General features: G+C 33.6%; 1 pseudogene across 1 annotated transcript in view; it reads right to left on the reverse strand.

Annotated features, from left to right (window-relative positions):
• Positions 1-12,610: 12,610 nt before the first annotated feature.
• The window catches only part of LOC143238838 (NAD(+) hydrolase SARM1-like), a 29,785-nt pseudogene continuing 15,514 nt past the window's right edge, over positions 12,611-26,881 (reverse strand). Inside the window, exons 5-9 of the transcript XR_013020799.1 lie at positions 21,853-22,088; positions 20,886-20,985; positions 18,135-18,324; positions 16,142-16,263; positions 12,611-14,933 (exon numbers count right to left, since the gene is read on the reverse strand). The product of XR_013020799.1 is annotated as an NAD(+) hydrolase SARM1-like (transcript). The remainder of the gene's footprint in view (positions 14,934-16,141; positions 16,264-18,134; positions 18,325-20,885; positions 20,986-21,852; positions 22,089-26,881) is intronic.

Genomic DNA, 26,881 nt, shown 5'->3' on the forward strand with positions numbered 1-26,881 from the left:
GATTGACCGTACCATTATAACGCCCCCACGGCTGAAAGAGCAAGCATGCCGGGCCATTTCATATAGGTAGCAATGTAATAAACAGTAGATGATGTACATTATGGGCTTAGGGTAAAAGGTAATACTGAACACTAAGACATAATTTAGAAGAAAGCCATTCTACCGTGTAAATTATCACACCATATAACATAAATACATTTCTAATTCTCAAAAGCATCTGTACACCGTGTGACCCTTTTTGCGGTAGGCTTGTTCGGTATATCAAGCGAATCGTTTCGATACGTTTAGATATAGTCGTGTTCAGACCAATTATTCAAATTCTTGCTCATAAAGATATAAAAAAGATACTGGTAACAGATATAATTTAGAAGGTTAATGTATTTTTGGAATAAATAATTAACATAGATTGTGCACATTGTATCACGCATGTGCAAGAAATTTTGAAAAGTAAAGCCATGTAAATAAAAACACATTTAAAGGTATTGTTTTTGTATTTCTGGATTGGATTAATTTACAATTATACGAAAATGCCGTTTTCATTATTTTATCATATTTTGAGTCTATGATTTTGTTTTCTTTCATTGGTATAAAAGTAATCAATTGCACTCCTTTATTCTCATTTGTCAGTGGTTTCCTGTCATGAAATATAAATCATATTTGAAACAACAAATAATGGAGCCCCTATGATTATATATATATATATATATATATATATATATGATTATTCACAATGTTCAATCGTAAAATATCAACAAAATGTTTACACGAAAATTCTAATCGTGAAGAAGTAATGATAAGAATTCTTTATTTTGTTCATTTCATCAGTGTCCATGTCCGTTTCTGCACAAAGTTAATCGTATTTGGAAAATATTTCAAAATAGTGCTCACAAAATTTTGTTACTCAACACTGTTTAAACATAAAAAGAATGTTTCATTCATGGGCTAACGTTTCACACTGATATCGGAAATATAGCCTTCAGAAACTTTGTTTTCCGCTTCCTTCTAAAACATGAAGAAAAGCAAAAACAAAATGGTTCCTCCAGCACTAGATGGACTGTAATTTTTTTCGGTCACATGACACTCTGTTTCAGCTCAGGAATGATTTTTATTTTCTAGTATGGTGATATCTACACTCTTGTCTTTGTTCTACGCTCTTCTTTCGAGTGAAAAATGAGTTTTCGAAACAAAAAGTGGAATAGGAGCAAGTAAAACGACAGATTTCACAAAAGTGTTCCTTTTATTTTCCTTTAATCGATTTTCGAACCATGAACATATTCCAGTAAGTGGGATTTACTGATTTTTCTTCGGATACTTTTATCGTTATTTGAAGACAAAAAAAAACAACTAAAAGCTGTTAATTTGCAGCTATCAGTATAAGTTTTGTGAGCTGAACTTAGAAACTGTTGGAAACACGATAACTGTTTACATTTTATAGATAAGATAACTATACAAGTGTGTATTTATAAATTATTGACGAAAAGCTAATTAATTAATGTTAAGCATGTGTTTTAATAAGTACTGTTTACCATAACATCCTTGTACAATTCACTGTTGTTTTATTCTGTTATTTACTCTGGAGATATTGAAAAACATCCACATATGTCAGAAATGTATACATACATGCAAGTACTGATTCTTGAAAACAAGCTAAAACTCAAGAACACAGTATCACACTTGTTTTAGTTGATATATTCTCTAAATTATATATGGTCAAGTGGTTAGGGTGCTCGACTCGCAATCTGAGGATCGTGAGATCGACTACTCGTTGCACCAAATATGTTTGTCCTTTTAGCCGTGGGGGCGTTATGATATGACGTTCAATCCCACCATTGTTTGGTAAAAGAAAGGTCCAAGAGTTGGCGGCGGGTGGTGATAACTTCCCGCCTTCCCTTTAATTTTACAATGCCAAATTAGGGAGGATTAACGCAGATTGCCCTCACGTAGCTTTGCGCGATATTCAAAAACAAACAAACAGTATATATATATATTCATTTTTTTGCATATTTTTCTGTTCAAAGTAGACTGTATTCAAAATAAAAGGGCCTGGCACGGCCAGATGGTGAAGGCACTCAACTCGTAATCCGATGGTTGCGGGTTTGAATCTCCGTCACGCCAAATATGCTCTCCCTTTCAGTCGTGGGGTGTTATATTGTGACGGTCAATCTCACTGTTCGTTGGTAAAAGAGTAGCTCAAGAGTTGGCGGTGTGTGGTGATGACTAGTTGCCTTCCCTCTAGTCTTACACTGCTTAATTAGGGATGACTAGCGCAGATAGCTTTGGTGTATCTTTGCGTGAAATTCTAAAAACAAACAAACAATTGAAAATAAAATAGTTCATCTCACTTCAGTCAATAACAAAATGCAAATAATATAAAAGGAAAGACCATTTGTTCAAGTCTATTCGAATTAATTTAAATATGAAAACAGCCTGGAGTAGAAGTTTTGATCTGAGTTGGATGGAGTGTTTTGCGAACTTAAGTGCATTTTGTGTGTGTTTGTTTTTCGTATAACAAAGTAACATCAGGCTATCTTCTCTGTCCACCGACTGATACCGAACTCCTGATTTTAACGTTATCCCACAGAGGGATCGAATTTAAGAGCCAATAAAATACTTTTTGGATATTCACGTAATGATCCACAAGGACTGTCTGCGCTAGCAATTTCTAGTTTGGAACTGATAGAGGGAAGGTAATAAGCCAAAAGTATCTACGATCTTGAGCTACTTTAATAGAATTATAGGATTTTATTGTCACTCGTTTTGTGCAACCAATGCTACAAAGTACGAAGCAGGATTTCTTCCATCTCTTTTTCATAGTAGGACGCGACCGATTGGCCCTCGAATCCAAAGCCCTGTATGCTAATGACTAGACCACACAAACATAAACAAATAGAACAACAACACTTTTGATCCACTTGCTGTCAAGAGATCGATTGTAAACTGAATATATTTGCATGTCAAATGGTGATCTTGTTACATAATATTCAATAGTATGAACGATTTTCAAAATGTTGCAACATTAACAATGTTTCGCTTATTCGAAAATAGCCTGCAAGATAGCACGACAGTACATATTGCTGTAAAGTATGTAACGTATAATTTAAAGAAATATAAAATATTTACAAAATCACGAACATTAAACAGCTTTGTTGTGGAACGTTGGCCGGCGCAGATAAGGTCTGAAAGGTTCATGGAATCCCTCTTAAAGATTCATTGCGACATATGATTTGATACAAGTATGGGCTAAAATAAGAAGACAACAATCATAATTATTTTCTTGTTTTATTTAGTTTTTGAGGCGAAGGTTTTAGGTTTTTCGATTCGTATATTAATTAACTCTTTCTGCAGTTTCGACACTAGCAGAACGAAACTTGTCAGATGAACACAGGATCAACACGGGTATTCTTTTACGTATTTATGTGGCGTAACTCCCCGCCAGGAGTGCCTGGAGGAGCTAAAATGCTCTGGAAAGTTACCTGGACATTATGGTGATTTATAAATAGGTTTGTAATGATTCTGAACTCGAATTTAGCATCAAAGTTTATGTTATTAGCCCTATTTGAGTCCTTGGGGATTCATTTTTCAAACTGTGTCCATCCTCTACTCACAAGTTAATGAGTCCATCACACGGACTCATTTACCACCGGTGAGACCTTAAATTTGTTTCTCTTTTTGGGGAAGTAACCTCCATTAGGATAACTACGGAAGTTAATGGGAATAATAGAGAAGTTTGTTTAGTATAGTGGGGCCTTTTTGGATCGTGAGGAGTCCTTTGAACCCCAGAAGGGATCACAAATATTTTATGCTAATTATGGGAAATCGTGGTTGGGGGAGAAACACTAGCCGTCCTACATATAGTGTATCTGATCTTGTGATGAGTTTGCGTTGGTTGAGTGAAACGTATGTACATTTTTCTTCGTGTGATATGGGAAAAGAGGGACTAGCTTGGACTTTGTATTTCAAATATTTGGGTTTTTTCTGCTAGTTCGTGAATAGCGAAAATCAGATTAGAGCCAACATCAATCGTAAATTTATGTTTTGTATAATTCTATAGAAATTCTAGATGTGTAAAATAAGTTAAGGGCTGAGATTTTCACCAGATCCCTAACTGGAACGGAAGGGGGTTTCTTTCAACATTTGAGGCGCTCGTTTTCCCTTAGTACATTAAAATCAACCCTGTTGATTCCTCTGGATAAAATATTAGATCCATCAGAGTGGCTTACTATATAAAAAGAATATTAGTACTGTTTATATCATATTCCTTATTACAGAAAGTCCTTTACGACTTCTCTTATTGTACTTTTTCTCTTAACGTTATAGACAAGATGTAAACATTGGTTTTATGCTATTTATGTTTTTGTTTTCTTGTTTAACTCTGTTTTGTTTTACCTTCATATCCTTTTATGAATTTTACTACATTTACTTTAATTTTAACTTTTTACCGGATGTTTGTCGCAGATAGCCTAGCTGCTTTGTGCCATAAAACACTAAATCAACCAACCAACCTTATTACATGTGTATTTCAGAGGAACTGAAGCAAATTAACCTTTCGTTTTCATAACTAATTGTGACAGAAACTTGACCAAATGTTTACAGTGAGCGACCATTTTACACAGAGGTCTTTCTGCTCTCTTTCATCTTCGTGGGTCAGCAACTTAAAACGCTAAAAATTTGGTTTCGATACCCGTGATGGCATAGATAGTCTATTATATAGTTTTCGAAAAACGAAAATGGTTCTTCTGAAAACAGTTTATTATTATGAATAAAAAAGAAAACTATTAACGATCTTTACAGTAAAACCAATAGCCAGTACATATGTAAAACAAATATTTTATATGAAACTCACTATGAATCAAAGTAGTAATTATTTTTTAGTATATCCACTAATTTAGTTTACGTCGGAACTACATTATGATAGAACTAGCATTCTCACTAGCAGATATCAAACTATTTTAATTTAATATTATATTTTATCAGCCAATCCGAAGTTAGTCATTGCTCAAAACTCACCGTGATGATAAACTCTGTTTTTCTCTTTCTTTTTCATGGTATATCAGTTATTATTGAAAAACTCGTGCTTGAAACTCACCGTTGCGCTCAACTTCGTTTTTCTTCTTGTTTTTTTACAAACTATCTAAATTATTATTGGAAAACACATGCAGCACAGCCTACGCAGTCATGTTACGTTAGTACTATGGTTGATCTATTAACTTCAACGTTGAAATATTTTTCTTTTTTGTTTATTTATTCAGAGTCAGTTAATAGTGATATTATCAAAAGCATATAATCAAGTTTTTCATTTAAAAATTTATTAGAGTGTTACATGTTAGTATATATAACAAAAAATTCAGTAACAGTTTAATCTTCTAAGACGTATTAGTTTAACATAAATAATTGTGACACTTTATTATTCTTCAACATTTATATAAATTTTGGATTTTTTAGTGGCCTGCCATCTGTCGACAACAAATAAAATATTATTTTATTCAATATCGGAAACCTTTCTGTAGAAATAGATTGCTAACCTCTGAACTATTATTAACTTCAGGGATGGACACAGAGGGGGGATGCATCCCCCCACTGGCCATACCAAAATTGTGTAGATTAATAGGAAATCAGAAATATAAAGTACTGATCATCTCAATTAGAATATTTTTGCTGTATGTTTACTTATAACATGTTATTTAGGAATATATGAAAGTTCATTGTCACATGCACAATGTTGTATGATTCAGTATAGTGCTGTAGGATTACTTGTAACTTGATATTTTAGAATAAAATCAACAAGAGTTCATAGTCATATACGTTTCTTTGTTTCTAAATTAATTCCATGAAATTTACGTTGCAGTAACAAGGAAAAGTTTACTTGGGGTCAGGTTTAAGTCACTGTTACTTAGTCGATCATATCCCCCACCAACAAATCCTGTATCCACCACTGATTAACTTATTAATAAAATATGTTTAGCTGCTATTCAGTAGTAGAGTCAAATAAAGAAAAGAAGAGATAAGCGAGATATAAAGGCATTAAACTCAGTATGTTTTTTTCTTCCTTTGATTCTTACAGAAAAGAAGTTTATGACAGTAATTGTATGTGATAAATAATAAGTAGAGAACGTTTCACCGTAACGCAGATAAGTTCTTCATTTACAGAATATATACATACACATATATATTCATATAATTTTGTTGTGTATGAAGTCTAACACTCAACAAGAAATAATTTTTATTCCTAAGTTTTTAGGCTTATTTTTATTATCCCTTAAGTTTAACAGTTTAAGAGCATACTGTATATCTTCTTTAAGCGTAAACTGTGATTACAGAAATAGCTTTATTTTTGTTACGTTTTTTCCACTACTAACTGCGTTTACCACAGAAATTCATTTATATCTCTGTTATTTTTAGATAGGCAGTTAAAAAAATATTGTTTACACGTTTTAACTTCAATTCACAATCAAGACGCTTGTGTAAGTGATTTACTGATGAATATTTATTTTAATATCGACATTTGTGTGAGTGAAATATATGCTTAGAAGTACATTTGTAGATTTTCGAGTATAAGAATCAACAATGTATAACGTATGTAAGGAAAATATTGTTGCCAACTTTCGAGAATCTCGATGCGACAAGAGATGGTTTTCAAAATATTGTTGGCTTGTTACAGTTAGTATATTATAAAACTCGGAAGCTATAACTGTGATAAACGCTGATTGATCGGGAAACTACAGATATTTGACCAGAAACGTTTATAGATTTCGGACATTACAAACCCTTTAACTTCAGTGAATTACCTTCAGACGCTAGTATTTCTACGAGGACATTATATATTTTCGTAAGGTACACGTGTGAAGTAGTAAGATAGAGTTCCTGTTATGTGACGTGTACCTGTCTATCAACATAGAATTAATTCGCTCATTGTGAAAAGTCAATAAAATATACAGTTCCAGACCAGATAGAAGACACAGTATTGTTTTTAACTTTGTAAAACTTGCATATAAATTAGTATTTGTAATAACCGTTATTACAAATTGTATTGTTGTTTGAATATTAAAATATATTTGTGTTAAGAAAGAAATCTGGGTGTATCAATCTTGTTGACAAATACCATAAATTTAATACATATCGAGATTCAATTAAATTCATTTTCAAATATCAGACTATTTGAAATCATAACACGTAACATGATAACTTGAAGGCTTTTCCGAAATAAATCTTAATACGTAATATTAATAAATCGGAGATCTGTCCTAGATAAATTATAATACGTAACACTTGTAACAATATATCTCAGCGTACGTTTGGTTACATGGTTATCATAATAACCGATTTTAATTACTTTAAACACCAGGTAAAATGCTGAGTACCTAACAAATCTTAAATACCTCCAAAGTAGACAAAACAATGAATACAAACACAAATCGTGTTCGTTTCGAACCTAACGGTTATAATAATAAGTTATAATAAGAAAGGTCCACCTTTTGAAAGTGCTCAGGTTATAGGGTTTTTATCTGTGATAATAATTATGTGTTAGCTACTTTCATCGATAGGAAACATAGTGATAATGTCAAGGGTTTGCGACCACCAATGTGAGTAACACAGAAACTATATATGACAAAACTATTAGCTACCTCAATTCTGTCACAGCTTCAGCTTTATAGATTGCAGTGACTGCTATACAAAATATGCGGGACTTCCAACAGTAGTCAACACTGTAACAGTTACATGTGATGAGTCTCTGGTGCTAGTTCAACACAGTTATACAAAAGTTCTGGGACGTTTGGTGTTAATAGTGCGGCTATTAATATCTCTTCATCTTTTATTATAAAATTAATTAACGACTAAGACAAAAAAAACTTAAGAACCTCTAACATTAGGCGACACATTCAGCACAACAAAAATCTTAGCTACATCTAACATGAGATTTAAACAGTGATTACGACAGAAACACTTCAAGAACCTCCAACATTAGATGAAACATTGAACACAAAAATCAAAACCACATTCAATATGTAATAAAACAGCAAGTACAGCAAAAACTTGAGAACCTAAAACATTTGAAGATACACTCTTTACAACAACAAAATTACATCCAACGTTAGATAACATATATAATACCATAAAAATATTAGCTGGAGAGGATAACTATGTCATATTAATTAAAATACTTTTTGAGATTTATTACGTAATTACGGTCTAATGCCATGTTACGCCTTGCTATATTTAACAACTGTGTAATCTGATAATCAATAGCTCTGTAGTGTAATTTCCATTGCAAAAGGCTACTTCGTGTGGCTATCATTTTCAGAATATACTTCTTCTCTTTACAATTTCCATAATAAATCTACTATACGAAGATAATAATATCCTCGTAGTCATTTCAACAACGAAATCGAAAAGAAATCGTATGGTGCTGCGTCCGTTATTTCTTCATACGGAATATCATAATACTCGGTTCATTCTCCAGCTTCTTGAGATATACAACAATTGGAGGAAGAATACTGGAAGCCTTATCCTGGTGGAGATATGTCCTGTTGGTCTCGTCTCCAAATGTAGATCCTTCTTGATTATGTTGCATACTGTTGCCTGAAGCACGTGGACGGCTTTTAACATTATCCTTTATGTTCGTTGATTGTCGCCTGTTATTATAAGACGTCTCACTTGGTTTACCAGAACTGAGATACGACTTGTTGTAAAATGTCTTTGTGAGTGGTCTCAGTACCCAAAGCTGATCCACATTCCTTTGTTTTCCAATACCATCAATTATAAAGTATATGTCTATTTTAGAAATTCTAATTCTACACTCTGAACACTCTGAGCGTATGAATATTTTGCGTCAAATATAGCTGTTACATTTCATTTTCCAAAGTCATCAATTTTTGACAGTATCATACTAGCTACGAACACTCAAACAATGCCAAATATAATTATGACAATCGCCACAGGTTTACTATCATACATCTATTTTAATATTGACGTTTGTTTAGGTTATATTTATATTTACAAATTACATAACTTATACTGTTAAATTTATATTGCAAAATTCCTGCCTATTGACTAAAGTTTTAAAAGATTCTCGAGTGTTAGAATCAACATTATGCGTGTGTATACAAACATTAATGTATGGTCAGTATTGTTGTGCAGGTTGAAGTTTCTTAAATCTCTCCTCACGCCTATTAATGTAATGAACACGGCGCGCCAAGAGACAGTAGATATAATTGGTTTGCGCTACTTAGTATACTACAAACCTAGGAGGTTATATCTGTGATTAACGCTCATTAATTTAGAACATCAGATATATGACCAGCAACGTTTGCAAATTTCAAATATACTCTTCAAAAAAAGAAACGCAAAAGGGTTATTTTAAAGAGAAATATATGTAATAACGTCACAAGCTCAGAGTATGTGATGTTACACGTGTTAAAGCACTGATTGTCAGACCAAAATGACAATAAAAATTGTGCACTTTGAAAACGGAGGAAAACATCGGATTTTTTGCCAAAACGCATTCGTGTCCAATAAATTTGTTTGAGAGATCTGCATGTTCTGCAAGTGCAACATGTGCAAAATCCCTATAAAAGTGACGGGTTCTCGGTTTCCATAGTTCAGTGTTAAACCACCGACACGCAATACAGTTACGCCAAGACTGACTGAAGCACAACGCAACAACGCCATTGGTCGCTTGAAAGCAGGGGAATCTCGATCAGATGTTGCCAGAGCTGTGAATGTCCACCCAAGCACCACCAGGCTATGGAATCGTCACCAACATGGATCAACTTGTGACTGTCCACGATTAGGCAGACCTCGTGTGACCACGCCCGCACAAGATCGCTACATTCGGTTACGTCACCTTCGGGATAGGACCAACACTGCGACGTCTACTGCCTCAACCATACCAGGGCTGCGTAGGATTTCCGATCAGACTGTACGCAACCGTCGACGAGATTTTTAGGCCCCATGTGCAACCCATCATGGTGAACGTCAATGACGTTTTTCAACATGACAACGCCCGTCTTCACACAGTTCGACTCACCACTGTCTTCTTGAGACACCACAACATCAACGTTCTTTCCTGGCCCTCCAGATCACCAGATTTAAACCCCATCGAACATCTTTGGGACGAGTTGGACCGACGTCTGCGACGGCGACAAACTCAACAGCAGACTCTACCTCAGCTTGCAGCAGCTTGCAGGAGTGGACAGCCATTCCACAGGATGTGATTCCTCATCTCATCGCTTCCATGGGCAGGAGATGCCAAGCAGTTATTGATGTTCATGGGGGGCATACTCGTTATTGACGTTGAGTGACGTTAAACTTCAACTAGTGAGCGTGGACTTCGCCTTTGCAGACTTTGGATGTTCAGCAGTAAATGTGCAAAGTTTCACACATGTCATACAGAACTACCCGGAATAAACTTGTTAACAATATGTCTCAAATTTTGCCTTTAGCGTTTCTTTTTTTGAAGAGTATATCATAAACCATTCAGCAGATTCAAATCACACATTGGTATTTTTATGAAGCCGTTATATAACTTCAGCGGTGAAAAGTTCGACGTGTGATTAACGAAAAACGCAGAGTTAGATAGCTTTCTGTTAATTGAATTGCATCTATATCAACTAAAAATTAACTCGCTCATCGTGACCCTCAATAAGATAACTAGGAAGTTCCAGACCAGATAGAAAACTCGATATTGTTTGTAAGTTTGTAACAACCGTTATTGTAAGTTTATTATTGTTTGTGTATTAAAATATATTTGTATTAAAAGAGAAACTGTGTGTATCAATCTCTTTGGCAAGTATCATAAATTAGATGCATATCGACATTAATTTGACCTTCAAAATGTAAATTACAATTTAACTCAGTTTCAGGCTACTTGAAATTGTAAGATATAACATAATAAACTGGAGAATCGTCCAGGATAAATGGTAATACATAACACAATAATACCATTCTACTGCATCTTTTTATCGGCTGTGGTTGCCATGTCGACTTTCTGATTTGTATATTGCTTTAATCTGCCGTTTCATAATTATACACGAAATACATAAAACTGCATACTGAAACAAACTAGATCTTTATAATTACAATAACGTCTTAATAGGTTTTAGTGTTATAAACACCACAAACAATCAGAACACTCTTATATATAATAATACATTTTGACAGAACTTAATACATACTGATTTAAAATATTTGTGGAGTTGGTTGGAATATAAGAAACTGTAAACAATATTGCATACTATAACATATTTACCGTTATACGTTTGTTGTAATGCCTCAACTTGTTTCTGTATAGCTTTCTTTTTTTGCCAGCGACGTATATTCTTGACTATGTATTATCTGTTCTCGAAACTTGTAGAGAATTCTTGAAAGTGTAGGAAACAATTATGCTTGTTGGACGAAAGCGTGTGAGAATTGTGTCGATAGTTCTAGAAACTTGCGTGATTCCTATAAAAAAGCGGCTAGCCACAGGAGGAGAATATTATTCGACAGTTAAGATTAGTGTCCCATAAGCGTACGAAGTTATAAGTTATGATTAAACTTTGAACAGAAACGTTATAGATTTCGAACATTACAAACAGTTCAACTTCAGTGAATTACTTCCGATGTTATTAGTTCTACAAGGACATTAAATATATTTACTGGAAGGCGTCGGCTTGCTTCTTGAGTGAGGCTAATCGAGAAAGCTGTCATTAGCTTAAGCGAGGTGCAACAGTATCAACTCAAAATTAATTTGCTTGTCGTAGACCTGGATCGTTTATAAAATATTTTGTTCTAAACCGGATATAAGACTCAGTATTTTCTGTAAGCTTGTAAATCTGTAGTATATAAACCATCATTTTTAACAACTATTAGTAGTAACAATTATTATAGATTGTATTGCTTTTTTATGTTTATACATAAAAATATATTTCCGTTAGATAAAGGAAATGCTTATATCAATATCATTGGAAAATGAAATAAATTTAATACATAGTAACATTTAATTAACTACTAAACTGAAATTTAAATTTTCGATAACGTGCATAACGTAATATGTATGGCTCGGCCCCGACATGGTCAGGTGGTTAAGGCACTCGACTCGTAATCCTAGGGTTGCGGGTTAAAATCCCAGTCACACCAAACATGCCACGGGGGAGTTATAATGTGACCATCAATGCCACTAGTTGTTGGTAAAAGAGTAGCCCAAAAGTTGGCGGTAAGTGGTGATGACACTACTAAATTAGGAACGGCTAGCGGAGGTAGCCCTCTTGTAGCTTTGCGCGAAATTCAAAACATACCAAAACCATAACATAATAAATAAGGGACTCGTCTGAATTAAAAATAATAGGACGTAACAAAACATTCTTATGTTTATTTGTCAATAAGGTAGCTCTCTTATCTTTACCTAATCGTGGTAGCAGCATCCGTTCGTATTTGAAAGGAGATGTAATTTGTGTGAACTGAAGTGAAAGTTCCCCTGACCACAGAATTTTGTAATACAGTTTCGCAAAAACGGTACATGTTCAGTCAACAGTAAACGTCACTCTAACACATGTAACAACCATAATATATTCTTAAGTAATATATATATATATATATATCATTGTATGAAACCAAACACAAAAAACGAACTACTGTTCATTAGAATGTTATGTATTTATTTTTTATGGTTACAATAGTTTTATCTAAGAAATTTTCATACTACAAATCAAGTGATTTTATTTCAGAAATTTTCAAACTTCACATTACAAATAAAGTGATTTTAAGTTAGAAATTTTTGCACTTTACACTACAAATCAGCTGATTTTAGTTTACAAACTTACACACTTCATGTTACAAATGAAGTGATGCTTTTTGAAATTTTTTACACTCTATTTCACAATTCAGTCTCATGAAAACAAAAAGTACAATACAACACATCAATCTTCTGGTAACTAACTTAAGATATTATTTACATTGTTTTTTTTATAAACAAACAAGCTTCATCTATCGAGTTCTTTAAAATAATCACAAGAAGAAAATAAAAATTATCGGGAGATTCGTATGGTTTTCTTCGAACTCAAAGTTTGAATCTAGCTGGAACTATTCCTGATTAATATAACAAAAAACTGAATGGTGGTTGCTGTTGGATACTACATTCTATTACACCATGTTAAAGGCATAAAACAAAAAGGTTAATACGTAAGATATTGATCTGAGAGTTGTTTGATACAAACTGGGAAGTTAAAACAACATCTTCAAACTCTCTCTTCTGGATGTTGTTTAGTTATCTCTTGAGGATCTTCTCAATAGTTTTTATTTGTTGCTTTAGCAAAAGACGTGCACATCCAGAAGATAATAGTGTTCATATTACTGAAAGCAAGACATGGAATAGATTTCATGATAAAGGAGGCTGGCAGATAATGGAATTCATGATATCAAAGTTATTAGTTGTTATAATACAAAAGGAATATTCGGTACCATGATATATATAGAAAGCTTGACAGATTATAATTTATTATCTATGATATAACAAGCGTACATCCTCGTGATTCAATGGTAAATATAAAAGCTTATATTGATAAACGTCGTATTTCGATACCTGTGGTGGGCTTTGTAAAAATAGCTCATTGTGTAGCATTACGCTCAATAATAAATAAAACATACAGCAGGCATAACAAACAGTGGATCTCATGACGTAAAAGGTACGACAGACATTGTGTTTTATGATATAGAAAGCATAATATGTAACAGGTATTATATAGAAGTAGACATTAACGTTTATGATAATAGAAAGCATGGCAGTTTTACATGTTATAACATAAATGAAGCGTAAGACATTTTATATTTCAAGACATAGAAAGAATGACATACATTATATTTCATTATATATAGCTCGTGACAGGTGTTAGCTTTCATGACAGACGACATGGAAGATATTGGTTTCTCTAATATAAAAGGCGTGGAAGATATTAGATTTTATGATACAAAAGGTATGACAGATATGTTTTATTAGAAAGAGATCGTAACATCTATTCGGTTTTATGATATAAAATGCATGGCAAACATTACATTTTATGATAAAATGGCATAACAAATATTTAATGTCACGATCTTTAAGAGATATGGCAGATATTAAATCTTGTGACATTGAAGGCATGAGAACGAAGCCTTTTGGAGGGCTACTGCCAAGATGAATAGTCCACAGATAAAGTTGTTCAGGTGTTTGTTTGTTTTTTATTTCGCACAAAGCTACACGAGGGCTATCTGCGCTAGCCGTCCCTAATTATGTAGAGTAAGACTAGAGAGAAGGCAGCTAGTCATCACCACCCGCCGCCAACTCTTGGGCTTCTCTTTTACCAACGAATAGTGGGATTGACCGTAACGTTATAACACCCCAACGGCTGAAAGGGCGAGCATGTTTGGTGCGACGAGGATTCGAACCCGCGATTCTCAGATAACGAGTCGAACGTCTTAACCCACTTGTCCATGCCGTGCCTGTTCAGGTGTGGCAGAATTGATTGTAATGACATGGCGAGGCTTCAAAGTTGTCGTAACATAACGTACTCAATCTTCTGCATTATTAATGACATGTTTAATAAAAGCTGGTCCTAACGTCTACTGAAATGTATGTCGTTTCATTTAAATGTAAGAATAACAGTTCATATTTTGTTTCACCCTTCAATGTCATTTGTGCTGTTCTTATTGTAATAATAGTGCAAACAGATATATTCCCTGTTAGAAGTAATTACATCATTAGACATTATTATAAATATAGGCATCAGAGAACAAGAAATTCTTTGACACCACGGTCGTAGCTGGTCTTCTTTTGGCGTTCACTTTTGGAGTTGGGAGAACCGGGCGTCCCAGTTCCTTCCATCCCCACTTGTCCAAGAGACCCATCGGGACGAACACCCGCCTCCTTCCTCATAAACCTCTCCAGTTTATCAACACAGGCGTCTTGATAGTCGTGGATCCACCTGATAGTAAACAATTCAAAGCATTTTCTAGAAATCGAATTACCTAACAAAGCAATAACTCATACATATAACTATTAAATTCTTAGGCCCGGCATGGCCAAGCGCGTAAGGCGTGCGACTCGTAATCCGAGGGTCGCGGGTTTGCGCCCGCGTCGCGCTAAACATGCTCGCCCTCCCAGCCGTGGGGGCGTTATAATGTGACGGTCAATCCTACTATTCGTTGGTAAAAGAGTAGCCCAAGAGTTGGCGGTGGATGGTGATGACTAGCTGCCTTCCCTCTAGTCTTACACTGCTAAATTAGGGACGGCTAGCACAGATAGCCCTCGAGTAGCTTTGTGCGAAATTCCAAAACAATTAAATTCTTATAAATATAAAGAAAACATTTTCTCAGAATAACAAATAAATTATGAAAGTTATCATATTTTTATATTCTGGTATTATCAACCACGTAAATTATATTCGATTTACTCATTAGTTGAAGTCAACTGTCATTGTTTTAGGAACTATGCGCGAAGCTAATCGTGGGCAAACTTCGCTAACCGTCACTAATTTTGGAGTGACAGACTAGAGAAAAGACGGCTATTCCAACAATAACTACCATCAACTCGTAGGCCATTCTAATCATCATTCCAACAGATTATTAACGCCCAACATAATTGCAAAGGGAGACGTTTTTGGCAGTAAAGGGGCGTGATCCACAGTCCTGAACTGGAATGTGGTTAGCATTTTTATATAACAGTTTTTTTATATGAATAACAATGGTTGCATCCAACAGAAGCCTCTATGGAGTCAGCAAAGGATAATATTTAATTGAAAACCAAGTATTTTCAACTTATTATTTCTTAAATAAGCTTCCAGTAGTAAGATGGGAATATCATGACGCTAATAATCGGGTTTTGACATCCGTAGTGGAGACAACACAGATAACTTCGCGTAAACTTGCACTTGACACAAACAAACTTATCTCAAATCTATTTAGGTTAAAATGAAAAACATCTTGTAATTGTCAAAAAGACTTAAAACATTTGATTGTGCTCAAAAACAGTCTAATGTTTATATAAAGTTTCGCAAAATTAGCATATTTTTAATCACAGCATATTAACTACTTTTTCCTGTCATTTTTTTTTATTTTCTTTGATTATACATAAAATTAACTTTCAAGAACTTTTTTTTACTTTTGTTTTAAATTACTAGATGGCAGGACATACCTAACACCGTTGAAAGAGCAGACAGTCCTCATGTCATCAGGTAAACAATCGGGTTCCGGCCAATGAAAATTGTCGATGATAGGAATGATAGTGCACCGACTATGAAGAGCCTCTACTATTTCCTTTTAAACAAATCCAACAATTATTCTTAATGAATGCATAAGTTATTTGTTCAAATAAAATAACTATAATTATTAATTGTAATAGACAAAGCATTCGCATGAATATCGGGTTAACATAGAAAATCATAAAAGATAAATGTTCGGGAGATAAAAGTACCAGACAAAGAAGTTCAAACAAATTTTAAGACAAAGAAGATTAGTTCATTAAAACTCATCACCTAAAATAATCGTTTGGACCGTTCCTTTCACGAACGTGTTTGTTGTTCACGAATGAGATTCAATAGGTTTTAAGTGTTGACAATGACAACGTAAGTTAAACACCACTAAAAAAAAGGAGAGAACACTAAACCTAGTCTCACAGTTAGTTGGTACACTGAAGATTAGAATTTTATATAGAAGAATAGAGGTTTTTGTACATTGATTTTTATATAATATTCATAGTTTCACTGAAATGTTGTTAGCTGCTCGATTTGGCGTCAACATTGAAAATGTTCTTTCATTAGTTTCCTGTGTTGTGTTAGATTGTGATAAAACATTGAAAATAAACTAACAATTTCTGTTAATCATTTAGCATATGAAAAGGCTGCAGTATGAACATTTTATACCAAAAGCCTTGTCACTTTAGATTATTAACTACATCACACCAGGACAACGTCTCATCAATGTAATTATCTAAACCCAACGTGGTATAGATTCCGTAAGATATATCTCGTGCGTATTTAGTTATTTGGAATTAAGCGCAAAGCTACAGAATAGGACTCTCTATGCTCTTCCCACCACGGATATCGAAACTCCGTTTTTAGCGGTGTGAGTACACAGACATACCGTTGTGCCACTGGAGGGCTCGTGTATTTAACTCATTCATTGAAGATTATAGTTTACAGTTGGTTCGTTGACGTGGGCGGAATATTCCATCAATTGTCATCTCATAAGTAACACCAACTGCATTGAAATCTGGCGATTATATCGTATGGTCGTTGATGAAAATGAACAGAAAACATGTCATGCTCTTCAATCCAACAGCCTACGACATGAACGAGATTAATTGTCACATTATTGCTTTAGACAAGTCGTTATACATCACGAAAGAACTGTAAAATGTGGCTCGAGAATTTTCTCCACATCATGATTTTATATTCAATAGCTTGCACTAGTGGAACACACACAAAAAAGTCAAGTACATACAGTATCTTACTTCATATGTTTACTTTATCGTGTTTAGAGAAAAGGGTGAAAAGTGATTTAATAGTCACCACACGTTTTCAGTTATTTACTGTGTTCTCATGTTTCTTACAACCGTTGATAGACTTTGCAGACAAATATTTTTGAACGGCAATTGAAGTAAATTGTTTTTATGCATGACCACTTCTATTATGCTTCTCCGAAAATGAAAATATTCTTTTGTCTTACCCATTGCCTTACTGACTGATTATAATGTAATTACATTTTCGTTCGAACATTCATCTGCAACATTATATGGTCTGTCTATTTTGCACGTGCAAATGTATGGAGTGATGTAAAATGTCTTTATAAAGTCATAATAAAGCAGTCAGCATGCGTAGTATGAAAATAACACCCTGACCGATGTTTCTATAGCAATTACTAATTATTGTTAAGTATTGTACTTATTATGTTAATAACTAATCTTCCACAGGGGAAATTTGTATAATAAAAACTTTTGACAATTCTTATACATATGGAAACAATTATTAGTTAACTCTATACACTGTCTTGTGAGAAAATGTCAATAAATATTGTAAGTAAACAACAACATTAGTATATTCAGTAATATCACTTACTTCTAACAAAAGACATTTTAATAAAATATTTAATGTGTTCAGTCGTGCTAGGTATCATGGTATAATATTTACCCTATGAACCCAGTCCTTACACTCGTTGTCATCTTTACAACGATCGAGAGCATCCGGAGTTAAAACCAAGAGGAAATTCTTTGCTTGACGTATACTATTGATTAGGTTTCTATCAAACTTTCCAGCCTCCAACCTCTCCACATCTATGAACACAGAAAAGCCTCGAAGTTGGAGATGAACCTTCAAAAGACTAAATTGTATTATTTTGTTAATAACGTCAGTCAACAAAACTAAAACACAGTAAATATATATAAGATATAATCTTAAAATATTAACCAAAATAAGAAAACAATGTCTCAATAACCCAAATCTTAAACATGACAGAAAATAGCACGTCATCAATATATATATATATATGTATGTATATGCTTTTTTTTTGGTTATTGCTAAGTGCATAACTAAAACATGAGCTAATTTCAATTTTAGCGATTTAAGCCCTTTGAACTATGGCTTAAGTGCCGGGGAGCAATATATATATATATATATATATATATATGGAGTATTCAGTGATGTATCGAAAAATAAAAATTCTATAAAGACCTCAACAAGATATACGAAGCCTTTTGAAACTCTCAAAAATAGTAAGGATAAATATGTGGTGCCATCAATAAGCAATGAAAAACACTTGTAAATCACAAAGAACAGGAGATTAACAGTGAACATATCAAATACAAAGGAAAACGTCTTATATCTTTCACATTTAAATTTAATCATTAAAAAATGTAAATTATAGATTCACTTTCCCAGTCCAAACCTACTAAGACAACCACAATTTGGGAGATGTCACATTTGTAGCTATTGGTTAGGAACGACATTTTCTGTCGCTCATTGGCTGACCACATAACGTTAAGAATATAATTCGTTGCGTGACAGTGTTCTTGTGTACGTATGGTGAATCTGAGTAAATAAACCTTCACAGGAAATGTTTTGATTCTAGCCAGTTTCGCTCACAGTATGAATTATTTCGAGATCACATTAATACGTCAGAGAAAAATTGTCACTTTTTCTTTATATTTTATTTTTGATATATGGTGAGGCGAGCACGTGCTTATGTAAAGCTCTTCTTCTGTTAAAAAATAAATATTTATGAGTGTTACTTTTGAGGGTGCTGGTTTTTATTCAGATATTTTAGTAAATGAGTTGAATTATTGTACGATGTTCAGTGTAAATGTAGTGTGCAGTATATTAAATTTCACATATATACCTTCAATATAACAATTTATTTACTTCGTTAGGCTTACGTGTATTTCAGCACATGAGCCTAACCACGTCGAAGAAATACGATTATAATATACAATGCAATATTTATCTCAATACATTTTTTTCTATCTTACAAATTAAAGTTAGTCTAAAGAAGCATGCTTCTGTTGTGCCAAATTACGGACACAATGTATCACCTGTAAAACCATTTTTTAATCGTTATTTTAACAAATTATTATTTTTTTATTGTCAGTGAGTATGATTGGCTCGAATTTCACTTAATTATGTATTATTTAAGTCTTAAAATTCACTTGTTTGTCTTTTTTAATTTTGGGCAAAACTACAAGGGCTATCTACACTAGCCGTTCCTAATTGATCAGTTAAAAACTAGTGGAAAGGCAACTAGTCAGCACCATCCACCGCCAACTCTTGAGCTACTCTTTTATAAACATATAGTGGGATTGACCGCACTTTATAATGCTCCCACGGCTGAAAGATCGAGCACGTTTGGAGCGACGAGGATCAGAATCTGTGATTCTTACATTACGAGTCAAGCGCCCTAACCACCTGGCCATGCCGGGCCTAAAAGTTCATTTATTTAGCCTGACCACTGAATGCTCGCCTACTGTATCCTGTCAAAAGAAAAACTATACTACATACGTATACATGTAATGCAACTTACTTTGTTAATATCCCCGTCACACCAAACATGCTCACTAGTTCAGCTGTGGGGGCGTTATAATGTGACGGTCAATCCCACTATTCGTTGATAAAACAATAGCCCAAGAGTTGGTGGTGGGTGGTGATGACTGTCTGCCTTCCTTGTAGTCTTTCACTGCTAAATTAGGGACGGCTAGCGTAGATAGCCCTCGTGTGGCTTTGCGCAAATATCGAAAACAAACAATAATACTGAACACAGAAAGCTAATACATAATAATTGTACTTCTTTATTGACTCTTTATATTAAACAAAATTATAAATTAATCATATTTTATTACTAACTTTTGTGGCTAAGATTACTTTTAGTAGTTAATCACTACGCAAAGTTTTTATTTTGACTTTAAATAATTAATTGTCTGTCACTGTGAGCTTTTTTTATTGGCTTTCCCATAGTTAAAAATTTAAAGTTAATAATGAGCAACTAATATTTTGTTTTCAATTTTAATAGTTCATCAAATACACTTATTAAATATCACTTGTTTGCATTATAGTTAAAAATGGTTAATCAGTAATATTTTAGGCCTAATAAAATATTGTTACTAGTTAATCATCAAATTATTTTTTATTGATTTTGAAAGATGAAAGGTAATATTAGGAGATATGTATAGAGCATTAATATAGCCAGAAGGGTTCAGCTACCACTGGTTATATTTACACATTTACCCTGATATAGTCAGAAGATATCAGTTATCACTGGTTATATTTACACATTTACCCTGTTATAGTCAGAAAGGGTCAATTACCACTGCTGTATTTATATATTTACTCTGTTATATTCAAAAGGGATCACTTACCACTGGTTATATTCACACACTCACCCTGATCACTTACCTTGCCAGCTGCGAGCCGTTTGATCGACGATAGCTGATGAAGACGTCTAACGTTTTGCTGAGACTGACATCATCAACGTTAGTGGGTGAATGAGTTAAACCTGTTTGATTAGAAAACATGTAAAAGATTGAGGCAGCGACGTAAATGAGTTTCTTTAATTCCAACGTGCGCTTAGAAAGCTTATAACAAATAAAATAACACAAACATGACTACTGTTAGATGTCGCTCTGTTTGTCGAAGAAATAAATGACTTTATTCAGCGAAACATAGCAGCTAATTTTGTTTCTTTTTCTTCTCTGTTCTCCACAATAAAACAGCTTCTAATAACGATTCATAAACACAACACTATACATTTTACTTTGTTTGTTTTTGTAAATCGTAAAACGTATTGAAAAATTACACTTTGTAAAGTACGTAACTCATTTTCCACTCAAACATCCAATTGTTAGTTTGCTTAAATAGAGAGGAAATGAATAAGATATAAAGCAGTAATATGAAATAACGACGTTACCAAGTGAACTACAATATGTGGAACTATCCTTTTCCAGCTGTCTCTTCCACAGTTTACTTGTACTACTTTTTCTTTGTTTTTCATTTACTTTAATCGGATTTTATTTACAAATTGTTTCTAAACTTATCATTCACGTCATTTCAGACAATAGCAGAAAATATAAAATGAAAAAACAACCTCGTACAATATACGAACCTCAGAAACGCAGGTGTTTATTCAAGACTGAATAAAACATGAGGTAAGACGCCCGATGTTGTTGTTTTGTTTTTTTCACATTATGATATTAGAAATGTTATTACAACATTCTTTCTGTATTATACCATACACATGAACGTTTTTCAAAAAATACGCTATTGGAGTAAATTGAAATGTTTTTATTCATTAAGAAATATAACAAAACAATTTGATTAACGTAAGAACAATTCATAAACAAAGTGAAACACAGGCACCACTGACTTTGTAGCGTTCGCCAGATTTTTCTTCTGTGAATACTGTTTTGAATACCACATTCCTCTTCCAGCTGCTCTTCCATCACAAAGGGAAGAACATCTACTGACAATCCGTTCTGAAGCATTAAGTAGGTATACTGGCTGAATTCCGGACCAAGGTTGTGCAGAACACTGCTGAGGTAGGTCATATCACAAGAAGAGTAATCCGCCTTCTTTTTCAGCTGTAAAAGTTCTCGTGAGAACCTATAGAAAGACCAGCAACTTAAACGTTTTCCATCATGACATAAAAAACCTTTTAAACTGCAACCTATTTTATAGTAGCTTAAATAAACAAGTAATAGCATTGTCTCAGAACATATGTCGGAAAATAGATTACTATGGGAGATTAGCTGTCACAGAAATGTAAAAACAATAGTACCTGAAGTCAAAAACTATTATTATTAAATACAGAACTTAGTAATTACGTGTAAGATACAATAACTCATTAGCTAAGGAAGATAAATGTTTTTTTGGTTTAAAGAGAAGGGAATCCTGAGATTAAGTACAAATAGAAATCAACAGTTTAACAGACAACTTGGGAATTACTTCTAGTCCTCTTGTGTCAAATTTAATGATATAATATTTGTTCTCGAAAAAATCAACCACACAGAAATAAATATCGCAGCACAGTCCATGTGGCGACACTCAATATTTTCATCCATGAAATAATTTATTTGTTCAAGTATTCATAGAGACTTTTCAAAGTCATAGATCACACTACTAGTATTGCTCCAATCAATAACGAGAATGTTAGATAAAAATCTATTACTGCAAAGAAGTTGTTTTAAAAGTTCTCCATATCGATAAAAGTCTCGAATTATTTAAACACCTTTGCATACAGTAAGTGTCAAGTAGTTTAAAAAGCTCCATGTATAACATCTGCCAAGTATACGATAAATATCGGTCTAATACATTTTCATGCATTTCACAGTCCCTTGTGGATTTTTAAGAAATAGAAAAATGTAAAATAATAGTATTCCAACCAAATAATTTTGTTATATCTCTTGCCGAGGTTGGCTTTCGTCAATCCACAGCTCTTCAGGATGTCTGGGAAACAATAAACACAGTAGTGGTCGGAACACTACTTATATAGACCATTTCATACAATAACTGTTGATATACTGTTATAAAACAAGTCACAATTCTGACTTGTTCACAGTGGAAGATCATCCCTTATTGAAACTTCTGTTTTATAGTTTATTAATATGTGGTTCGGAACTTTATATGCTTCATGTGGTCTTTTGCATTTGAAAGATTAAACAAGACTGCAATGCAAGTGTTTATAAATAATGAACAATAAGTGGCGCCGACCTTGAAGTTCTAGAACTTGTTGGCATGTGCAAAGTAGTTCAAAAAACTCTATGTATAGACAAATGTCTTTATTTGTTTGAAAACCTTTATTTAGATCACCTGCGAATTAGTTTAGAAGCTCTATGCACAGCTAGCATGTTTCAATTTGTTTAAAAATCTCTACGCACACAATTTGTTAAAAAACGAACCTGGAACTATTAGCCAGTAATAGATGAACATTAGATGAATGTAACACGTAGATTAGTGAATGCTTTGTATCTTATACAAACGATGTTTTCAGGAAGCCAACTGTTATATTACGTATGAAGTGAAGGAGGAAAAACATCAATGCCATACACACAATATTAAATGTTATTATGCATATTCATAGAATACATTAACTTTCAGTCACGTAAAGCAAAACGTCATAAACATAAACGGGGTTGGCAGCGTTAAAAGAAGACCATAGGGAGATACAGCTATACACGGGTCATCTTTACATGATGTTTCAACATTAAAATTTACTATTACATTGTGAAATGAATATTTCACTATAATATTACTGAAATTGAAAGTTACATATTTCTGATTGTTAATATGCAGTTTGTTTATCTTAATATAATGGTCCAGTCAGGATAGCCATCATTGTGGCGTAAATAAGAACCAAAGACCAATGTATAAGAAAACTAAGTTGAGTCAACAAAGACTATTTAAAGACTCTCTTGCATTTTGCAGTGTAATATTAAGTTATAATAGTCAAAGTCCTATGAAGACAATCTATGTATAGCTGTATTACCCAGATATTATTGTTTGCATTATTTTTGGCACAGGCATCCCTACACCATTTTACGTTTATGACGTTTATGACTGAAAATTGGTGTACTTTATGAATGGCATTTTGTTATTAGATAACCTGGATCTATAGATCTTACAATGGGAAGCTTTATCCTAAGGCTTATAAACTACACACACACACACACGTATATATATTTATATACATACAAATACACATGAGCACTGTGTTTTATTTGTAACTAATTTGTCTCTGACTAGGTCATCTTGCAAGACATTTGTATGTTATTTTGGTTCACAAACTGTTTCACATATAAAAATATGGAAGAACCATCATAGAGACAAATCATCTGTCAAATCCTTTATGCCTATTTGGAACACTGCATCAAATTGGAGCACACCTCTGTCTTGCTTGCTAAAGGAACACATCCACTTTATACCCCCATTAGGAATTATTCAATCCACGACCTCACAAACTCAACTGTTTTCCTTCTAAGCACAGTTATAATATTGACCTGATCAGTTCTGTAGATAATTGTACGTGAAACATTGACTGTTTGAGAGAATCTTATTATCGGCTAAGAATACATAGCAGCGAGTAAATCAAGGGCATAGAACATTACATCTGTACGTTTTACTGAATACGTTCTACTGCAGATTTAACTTATTACTTCAATACTATAATATAAAATGATATTCCTAATAAAAATATTAATCCACAAAAAATTGTTAAGGCCACGTGTGGCCTAATTGTAAGCGCGTTGCACTATAAATCTGAAGTTCTATAATATGCATTCTGTTGTCACACACACAAACAAAAATCCCACTCTTCACTTTTTGGCCATGACTAAAGTAGTGAAAGATTTGATAATGAGTGCTCTTGAGTAACTTTTGACTAATGAGTGCCATGACTAGAGTAGTGAAAGATTTGATAATGAGTGCTCTTGAGTAACTTTTGACTAGTGAGTGCCATGACTAAAGTAGTGAAAGATTTGATAATGAGTGCTCTTGAGTAACTTTTGACTAATGAGTGCCATGACTAGAGTAGTGAAATATTTGATAATGAGTGCTCTTGAGTAACTTTTGACTAATGAGTGCCATGACTAGAGTAGTGAAAGATTTGATAATGAGTGCCCTTGAGTAACTTTTGACTAGTGAGTGCCATGACTAAAGTAGTGAAAGATTTGATAATGAGTGCTCTTGAGTAACTTTTGACTAGTGAGTGCCATGACTAAAGTAGTGAAAGATTTGATAATGAGTGCTCTTGAGTAACTTTGACTAATGAGTGCCATGACTAGAGTAGTGAAAGATTTGATAATGAGTGCCCTTGAGTAACTTTTGACTAATGAGTGCCATGACTAGAGTAGTGAAAGATTTGATAATGAGTGCCCTTGAGTAACTTTTGACTAGTGAGTGCCATGACTAAAGTAGTGAAAGATTTGATAATGAGTGCTCTTGAGTAACTTTTGACTAATGAGTGCCATGACTAGAGTAGTGAAAGATTTGATAATGAGTGCCCTTGAGTAACTACCTTTACTCATGTTTTTCAATTAAGGACAACTAGAGCAGATAGACCTTTTATAACTTTGCCTGAATACTTGAATCAACCTATAAATTTACACAAATATTAAGGATTAAGGTCCAGTACACTGAAGTCAATGTGTAATATTCAACAAGTTATCTGAAACATATAATTGTACATCACACATGCACAAGAATACTGAAACTTTTCAACAACAACTGAACAGTAAGTTTCAATGCTTTTAATGCTGTAAATTGGTGTTCGATCTCCACAGCAGCTGCACTTTAAATGAATGAAGATGCAACTTTGTATTGACATAAAAACAAGCATTTCGGGTTTCACTTCAAAACGTTCATTAAAGTATTCAGTTGAGCAACTCATATAAGACTGTTTGCTGCCTTACCTACTTTTATAAATATACTGCTGAACGTATTTCCTATTATAAAACATTTTAGATTTTTTGTGCCTTTGTAAGGTAATATAAATATTTTTTTCCAAATATCAGCTCAGTATATAATTTACCTAAGCTTAGTACATTAGGGTGAATGTTTTGTTTTTAATTTCTCGCAAAGCTACACGAGGGCTATCTGCGCTAGCCATCCATAATTTGGTAGTGTAAGACTAGAGGGAAGGCAGTTAGTCATCACCACCCACGAACAACTCTTGAATAATGGGATTGACCGTAACATTATAACGCCCCCTATGGATGAAAGGACGAACATGTTTGGCATGAGTGGGATTCGAACCCGCGACCCTCGGATTACGAGTGAAGTGCCTTAACCACCTGGCCATGCCGGGCCTAGGCTAAATGGAAAATTTCAGAGGCTATTAACAAGATATATAACACTTGCTAGTGCAATACAACCTTTTGTGTTTTAAGGGATAGCGAACCCTGGGATTTCAAGCTGAACACTAAATCAGTGAGCTACACTCCGCCTTACTTTCATACAGCATTTGTGACACACACAGTCATTATGATATAATAAACCAATTGTGATAGTCATTTTAATATAACATCACAAAATTGTGAGTGTTACTGTAATATGACAATCCCAAAAGATAATAGTCAGTTTAATATAACAAAAAATAGTCACTTTAATATATGATGGTTCAAATTCAAGATTGTGGGATTCATTTAATATAACATTACAAAATTGTGGCAGTTGCTTTACTATAACATTCAAAAATTGTAACTGTAACTTACATTTACATTGAAAAATAGATAATGTCTCATAATGGAATTTTAACAATACATAACAATGAAATATGCAGTTTTGTGTAACCGAGGGCATTACTTGTAATTTTTAAAAAATCAAAAAAATATTCACATTAAGTGGAGCATTTGTATTAAAATTATTATCTGCATTAAGTAATAAGGAAAATAACTTAAGCT

The sequence above is a fragment of the Tachypleus tridentatus genome, chromosome 13 (assembly GCF_004210375.1).
Source record: "Tachypleus tridentatus isolate NWPU-2018 chromosome 13, ASM421037v1, whole genome shotgun sequence".
Lineage (NCBI taxonomy): Eukaryota > Metazoa > Arthropoda > Merostomata > Xiphosura > Limulidae > Tachypleus > Tachypleus tridentatus.